The sequence below is a fragment of the Ornithodoros turicata genome, chromosome 6 (genome assembly GCF_037126465.1).
Source record: "Ornithodoros turicata isolate Travis chromosome 6, ASM3712646v1, whole genome shotgun sequence".
Taxonomy (NCBI): Eukaryota; Metazoa; Arthropoda; class Arachnida; order Ixodida; family Argasidae; genus Ornithodoros; species Ornithodoros turicata.
In genome coordinates this window covers 53888701-53897335 of record NC_088206.1, presented here as the reverse complement: position 1 = coordinate 53897335, position 8635 = coordinate 53888701, and the positions used below count along the sequence as shown (strand labels likewise).

The window sequence follows — 8635 nt, the reverse complement described above, 5'->3', positions numbered from 1 at the left end:
AACGTCTGACACATTTTTTTCAACGGCTCAGCATTTCATTTCAGTTCGCTTATCCGTTTATCCTCAGATGTGGATCGTTGTGTGGATTGCAAGGGCGGATTTTATGGTGGATTGTGGTGGGTTGTTATGTCGGGCCCAGTGTTATACGCATGCAATGTGGTGGCCGCCGTATGTGGCAGGAGTACGGATTCATTTCGAATACCTAGTACAGTGTTGCCCGTAATCTTTAATTGTAATTTTCTAATTAATTGCACCGTCGATTGGAATGAAACTTGCGCAGTTTTTGTCCTGGTGGCTTGGACTATCGAATAGCCAAACTAAATGACCTTTGGTTGGTGCTGCTTTACAGTACCTTTAAAATACTTTTTTCAGTATTTCTTACTTAAAATACTTTCCTTCCTCGTCAAGCTGTATCCTGCACACTTGCCCGCCGTGTCCGAATACCTCTTCTTCTCTTTGTTTCTTTCTTTTCTTCGGGAATTCGCGCATCTGTCATATATCCTCCTGTACAATGGGCTGGTCCCACGCTTGGCCTTGCTTGTCAATTACCCGACCCATTCGACAAGAAACGGTTCTTTGCCAGGGGAATCTCCAGGGGATTAGGTGTAAAGGAATCCCGGCACATATTTCCTAGGTCACTAAGGCAATAAACACGAGCCAGAAGTTAAAAGACCTGAGCTAACAGACAGAAGGGATTACGAAGTTTTGGATCAGAACAGATATCACCAACGTTTACCGAAAATTACTTTACACCAATACTTTACAAATAAAATATATGCTTTAAGAAAATGTAAAGTGAAATTTGACCCCTCTGTTTCTGTGTGCGACCTGGTAGTGTTTGCCTGTGCGATGCCTCACATAGAGCCTAAACACTCAAAGCGTGTTAATTATTACGCAGAATAAATTAGAAAAATTAAATCGGACGGTAGGTTGCGCCCCGCAACAGCTAAAAAAAGTCATGATGGGGGTACTCCCGTCACGTGATACCTAAGTAATACACAATGAACTTATGACCGGCTACTAATCTACAATAAACACTACTTTTAGAATCACAAGAATTACTGGGACAATTCTTCAAAATATCGAAGAAACAGTATCCCAAAATACTGTCAGCGCGGTGAGCGCCCTCTCTTTGCTCTCCTCCCAAGTATATCGCACGGCGACGGCGTGTATTGCGGCCTTGCGAGGTTTGTGTACGCAAAAAAAGTTCATTTCCTGCCGAAATTGAACAAAGCTTCACCAGACAGCGATACCAGGTATCTACTGTAATGTTCGGGGATACACCAAGTGTGCTCTTTCGACAAGGGACGTTGTGTACCACAAGATTCCAACGGAAAATGCACGGAAACGAAAGTTGTTGCAAGCGCTTGGTCAAGACATTCGTGAGCCACGCCGTATTTGCTCAACCCATTTCTCTGACGAGTCGTACGAAATGCTAGCAGCGGACGGTCGAAATCTTCTCAAATGGACCGCAGTACCGACTCCAGTGTTTCACCTTGTGACATCTGACGATGCGAACACCAGTGCACACGAGGTATGTATTTACCGATACACAGGAATAATACATATATGGGGTTCACTTCAAATTCAAATCGATTTTTGTGATGCCTACGCTGCATAATGTACCAAACGCAATATCCCCTCCCCCTGGGGAGCCCTGAGCTCTCGCAGGAGAATATAAGTGTCAAATAAATTATGCGCTATAGATACTGACCGTATTCTTCACTCATATCAGCGGCACAGGCTTCCATCGTGACTGACAAGAATGTGAAACTCGGAAGTAAAAGCGTGCAAACGCATGATCTACCGTCAACACATCTCAACCTTTATCCAGTGATGAATTCAACACCTATTGTCCATACACACCCATGCTCACAGGTGGGTCAAGCTCTTGTTTTGTTGAACATTTTAACTTCTGCATTCCTTGCAGGTGCATGATATGACAATATGTGCACCACTGGTGGAACCAGCTGTTGAGTCATTCTGGAAATCTAGACAACAGTTTTGAATGACCTGCTGATACAAGTTTGCAGACACTAAAAGCTCTTCTACTCTGCAGTGTTGTGCCTTCTGCTTTATCAGACCGGAAGAAGTACATCAAATGTGCATCCTATTCAGAACTTCCGGTGCATCTCACACAGTGGGCACAGATGTTCGCGTCGCGCTTCTCCCCACAAAGGCCGGGTGCCCAAGTGAACACAATTTATCATAGAAACCTCAGCCAGAAGTGAACAAGATGACTGCGGGGAACATCTTGCTGTCTGGCACAATCCTTTTCAATGGGACCAGTACAGCCAAGGTGTGAATTCATAGCGCCTTATGTTTTCACAGATTCAAATGACACCTTGTAGTATTTGCTGTTGACCAGGTTCCCTGGTTACTCGGGCTGATTAATATTAAAGTCACCTCAACAGACCTCACCTACAACACCTACCAGAAAGGTCGCAGTCTTTCGCGACACAGGTACATATGATTATCAGCACTCACAGCCATAAGAGACTGAAACATTCAAATATTCTTACTGAAACACAATCTTTCGAATAGAGTCCGTCCTTCATTAGGCATTATACAGACACGCATGGTACGGATATTTATGCTGATGACATTAGAGAAAGGGAACAAAGAAGGTAGTGAGGAGGAAATCCAAATTCTTGTTAGAAAGTATTGAGTGCACGAAAAAAATAATACAAAACAAGGCACACAGGCTTTGCGTAGTTGAATTTTCTGTTACAATAATTCTATCTGCAACAATGACATGAAAGGTACATGTAGTAAAAGGTAAAAAGAACAAGCTTGTACAATTGCAATATGCAATTGCCATGCTCGGGAATGTTTTGTGGCCATGTAGTCCACAAGAGGATCTTGTAACAGAGGGTTAAGAACAAGCTTGAAGCTGCGGTCACGCCCGGTGCATTTGCTGAGCTAAACCCGTGGGTGCAGCATACTTGTAACAATCTTTACAGGTGTAGTTCCAATTCTGAGGGAAATGCAGAGCTTCTGCTTACCATGTGGAGAAGTAAGCTTACGTATACAAATGAGCTGTCATTCAGGAAACAGTGTATACAAGCTTCGAGATAATGTGTCTAGGTTTGACCCGGCACGCTTTCAACATCCATGACAGCCATGAGGGACCGTGTTTCGATGTAAAGAGCATAGGGAAGACACTTAGCCATGTGTCATGGCTAAGTGTACACATCTACATCCTCTGCGAAGATAAGATATGGTCATGACCCATGACCGTATCTTATCTTCGCAGAGGATGTAGATCACTTCCTGAGTGAAACACCGACAACTTGCAAGGATGTGAGCTACAGTGAAACAATAGCGGCTGCAAAAGGCCTGAGTCCGCACCAATGACTGCAATTGGACTGGTATGAGGGAAAAAATGGGAAATTTATAATAAGAAATTGAGAAAGTGTTGCTAAGACGGATGTGCACAGAAAAAGTCTAAAATTTTTGTCAACGATAGGGATGCCTCTGAAGAGAAGCCTCTGTTGATGCCGTTGGCATGACCACACCTGGGGCCTTCTTATACTGATAAAGTCATGAACTCGAGATGTTTTATAGGCAAGGTGATAGCCTATGTTCTCTTAGAGCTTATGGACTGGAACGTGTTTGTGGCAAACACCTCTGCACTGAACAGACGAAAAAAAAAGCATACATATACAGGGTGTTACCCTATAAAAGTCTACCCGTGCCGCCATGCCGTATTCGCCAATTACTCAATGCAGGTGGCACATTGTGCGATCTTTATATAAAGCTCATAAGGACAATTAATCTTGGTAAATTTCAAAGTGATTGAGTGCCGCAGCACGAAGTTATAACTCAAAACGTGCAATTCCCATAGTCAAAACAAACAAGATGGCGGCGTTGAGAAGAGCACTTGACATGCTGCTCCCCACACGACAACGTGTCGCATATCCTGCCAGCCGGATGGAACTGCAGTTTTCATTTCGCTTTCGTGTAACTGTCCTATTTTCCTCAGAACTAAGCAACGTGAGGAACGAAAAATGCCGACGCATACTCAGCAGACGACACCCAAAAGGGATGTCGTCTGCTAACTGAGAGGCGCCATCTTGGCTGTTTTGACTACGGGAACCTCACGTTTTGCGCTATAACTTCGCGTTACGGTGCTCAATCACTTCGATATTTACCATGATGGAATGTCCTTATGAGTTTTATACGTAGGAAACACATTGTACCGCCTGCATTGAGTAATTGGCGAGCACGGCATGCCGGCGCGGGTAGACTTTTATAGGGTAACACCCTGTACATTGCATTACTGGTTGGTGCGAGGTAGCACTTGCAAATTGATATGAACACAGTATGGGGATGTTCTCCTCCATTGTTTGCTGGTTTACTGCTATCACTTGTATGCTCATTCGTAAACACAGTGAAAGCAACCTTACCAGCTTTGATGTCTGTAGAATGTATTTTACTGTGTAGTGGCTGTCTGGTTATTCCAGAAGGGTATATAGCCGACCTCTCTTGTGCATGAAAGGGATACTGTTGTGATCAAGCAGTGCTCACGACCAAACCATCCAGTGTACCTCTGTCAAGATGGGAGGCATTCAATGCTGCCTACAAGCACCTGAAAGAAAAGTGAGAGCATCTCAGTGAAAGCGAATAAACATACATATGATCAGACAGCACCTACTGTATCACACGTCAAAAAAGCAAAAACCTTTGTATGCTTCAGAAGGAAAGTTTTCCCTTATGGCATGTACAGCACACGCTTCGAGGACCTTTCTGCAGTGCTTTCCTAATGGTCCCCAGAGCCACCTGGTAAACTGTTTGTAGGCAACGTACCGAAACTTCCTGCATGTATGCAGGCATGGGCAGCGTAAAATTATATGTAACTTTACTAATAACAAACCGAAGGCACACATGAATGAACTTACTTGTTCACTTTGCTGTTCCTGATAACAGCGTACTCGTCGCTTTCTCTCACGTAGCAGTAAGATACGTGGAGTAACTCAGTCTTCAAAGTACAGATTTCTTGAAATGCAACCGCTGCGCTGCTTCAGTAACGTCTCATTTCGCTGCAACAAAGCATTCTTCTGCCGTCGCCATCGGCACGCATTTGCCGCAAGGACACCTGAACCGAAAGAGCAATGCCATATTTCCGCTGCGAGGTTCTCAACATTTTCATTACACATGAAGAGTGTTTCCCACGGCGGCCAGGTGACTGCAATGACGATAATTCATCCTCCGTCGAACCCCTGGTTGAAATTCCCTAGGTTGAATTTTCCTGAATTGGGTGAATTGAATTCCCCTGGGCTGAATTAACCCTGGGTTAAAATTCACTTTACAGTTCCTTTAAAGGAACTGTAAAGTGAATTTCAACCCAGGGTAACTTTATGATTTTATGAAAGCCTAGGAAGAGTACATCTCAGTTACGAAATATTTCTTTTGGAATCCCTTTTTTCTTTGAGTAATCGGATTTCAAAGATTGCATTCGAGCGCAAAGCTGAGCCCCCAGCAACAACACTGGGTTGGCTCGTGTCGGCTATTGCTAGTCTCGCCATTCGCATCCGCGCCCCGGTCTGTGGCGAAACTGTAATGGCCGAAATGTTTTGGGGTCCACGCCGTGTGATGTCGATTTTTCCAAACCTGAATGCCCTCGAGCTTGGGATAGTCCAGCAGTAACGCCGGCAAAACTTTTGTTCTTACGAGGGCACGCCAAAGGCACAGCATCGCACGATGTCATCCGCAGAATCGTCGACGGAGGATGAATTGCCGTCATCGCCGTCACCTGGCCGCGTGGGAAAACAGTCTTCATGTCTAATGAAAATGTTGAGAGCCTCACAGCGGAAATATGGTATTGCTCCTTCCGTTCAGGTGTCCTTGCGGCAAATGCGTGCCGATGACGATGGCAGGCGAATCCCTTTGTTGCCGCGAAATGAGACGTTACTGAAGCAGAGCAGCGGTTGCATTTCAAGAAATCTGTACTTTGAAATACTGTGGCTGGAGACTGAGCCCTTATCAGGAACAGCGAAGTGAACAAGTGAGTTCATTCACGTGTGCCTTCAGTCAACAAACTGAAGGCACACGTGAATGAACTCACTTGTTCACTTCGCTGTTCCTGATAAGGGCGTAGTCGTCGCTTTCTCTCACGTGGCAGTAGGACACCTGGAGCAGTAAAGTTACATATCATAATTTTACGCTGCCCATGGTACATGCAGGAAGTTTCGGTGCGTTGCCTACAAACAGTTTACCAGGTGGCTCTGGCGACCATTAGGAAAGCACTGCAGAAAAGTCCTCAAAGCATGTGCTGTACATGCCATAAGGGAAAACTTTCCTTCTGAAGCATACAAAGGTTTTTGCCTTTTTGACGTGTGATGCAGTAGGTGCTGTCTGACCATGTGTATGTTTATTCGCTTTCACTGAGGTGAAGCTCTCACTTTTCTTTCAGGTGCTTGTGGGCAGCATTGAATGCCTGCTATCTTGACGGAAGTAGTAAGTACTGGACTCTCATGGTGCACAACGCCCAACTGGCCTGAACACGATTTAATTAGCAATTAGAGCTAATTGGGACCCCCCACATTAATCAGCACCCTCCAGGGAGCCACCACACTAATTGGGGAAAGTCTAACTCGTGTCCAGACCAGCTGAGCGTTGTGCACCATGAGAGTCCATAAAAAAGAAAAAAAATAGATAGAAATAGAGTGGAGAGAAGGAGTTTAATTGAAGATCAACGGCGCCATCTTGAAGAAAGCGGTCCGGAAAGGCCGCTGACCGTCGCTGGGCGACGGAGCACAGAGGCAGGTTGCAAAGCATCGCAGCTATGACCACCAGTTCCGGACATCCTGTGACGTCAGCTGTGACGTCATCACGGCATGTCTGGGCAAGTTAGGACAGCTCTGGGCATGCAAGGAGAAAAACACTCGTAATACAGAGGCTGGAAAAGCAAGAGTATGCAAACCATCAATAGCTAACAACAAAAAAAATTAGTTACACAACAAATGAGCCCACCAGAACAGGAGCGCAGAACCATGCGACTGCTCCATCCGAGAGGCAGGCATAAACTGACTCGTAATGGTTTTTGTCCTGTATAAACCCCGCAGCTGCACCCCCTAGCGGTTACTTTCTCAACTAATCTCACAACAAAATTATTAAGAATCACGCCAGCGCTACTCCCGGTCCCAAGGCAGAAGATGATAGAAAATGGCGGGAATGCCCGGACAACAGCAACCAGCACCCGACGTGCACGGGCACGAAAATCGCAAACAAAGCGGGAACAAAGTTGGCGAAATCATTAGTTACACAACAAATCACCTCACCACAGTAGGAGCGCAGACCGATGCGACTGCTCTCGTCGACAGCCAGGGATCAAGTGACGACGGAGCGAACGACCGCACGTCTTCTCCCAACGAGAGCCAGAGGTGGACTGACGTAAGCGCCACTCTACGGGTGCTACGCATGCGCGCGCTCCTACCGCCACCTGCGAGAGGCTAAGAGAGAAGAGCATTCCTGCGCCCTCTTCTCTCGTCGCTCATTGGTCGTGAGGCTAAGTGAAAAGAGCATTCCTGCGCCCCCTGCTGGCCGTTCTCATTGGTCCAGACACCATCCTATTGTCTCAGGGCTACACTGTTTTTTCCACTAATGCTCCTTTGGTCAATCTGCAGTGAAGCCACGGTATGACGTCATCATGCACCTGCGTGGCTCAAGGACGCGTGCGCTGTAGACAGGGGACCTATTATTTATTGAATCACTATCCCAAGATTATTTCCTTTATTCTTCTATAACGATTGCATAGGAAACTATTGCAGAAGAGCACCATGCATGAAAACTGATCGTAGGAATTCCAAAGTCTTACTAAATGAGACTTCCAAAAGAACAAAACATCCTAACATGTAACTCCATCAACGGCTAATAAGAGGACTAGGCACTCAACAAATCAACGCGCGCAGAACTCAGGGCAGCACTATCGTCAAGGCGACAATGTTCCTTGTCAAAAAAAGACAAAATACAAAGCGTTAACAAAGGAAAGCATGCATATCGGGGCATGTCAGGACACGTCAGGACAAATTGTACGACTGCTGGGCAACAGAGGAAAACGAACACTTGAACAGAGTGAAAAAGGCACTCACCATCATTTTTCCCGTTCACAGCATTCCCTCATTGTAAATCCACTCGTCACAAAATCCTCCTGCATCGTCGAACACCATTCACCAGTGACGAACCATACATCCACACCCCATCAGAGGCAGACAGAACCCCACCTAAGCTACGCTCTTCCACTGACGGCCAACGCCAGGATCATAATTACCGTGTCTACACCCGCCAGTGTCCAAGAGAGAAGTGAATCCTTGCGCCCCCTGCAGGCCAGTCTCATTGGTCGTGACGGCATCCTATTGTCTCAGGGCTACACAGTTTTTTTCCACTAATGCTCCTCTAGACAAGGTCAACCTGAAACAATAGTCTCTCGGTATGCGGTCATCATGCAGGTGCGTGGCTCAAGGACGCGTACGCTCTAGACAGGGGACATATTATTTATTGAATCACTATCCCTAGATTATTTCCTTTATTCTACTATAATGATTGCGTAGGGAACTATTGCAGAAAAACACCATAGACAAGAGGAGATTGTAGCATTTCATTCCCAAAGTCTTACTGTACAGGAAAAAAAAAA

At 45.7% G+C, this 8635-nt stretch overlaps 1 long non-coding RNA gene across 1 annotated transcript; it reads right to left on the bottom strand.

Annotated features, from left to right (window-relative positions):
• Positions 1-6664: 6664 nt before the first annotated feature.
• On the bottom strand, positions 6665-8045 carry LOC135398056 (uncharacterized). Its single transcript, XR_010423977.1, has 2 exons — positions 7284-8045; positions 6665-6863 (listed from the first exon to the last, which is right to left on the bottom strand). It is a non-coding gene; the product is annotated as an uncharacterized LOC135398056 (long non-coding RNA).
• Positions 8046-8635: the final 590 nt, after the last annotated feature.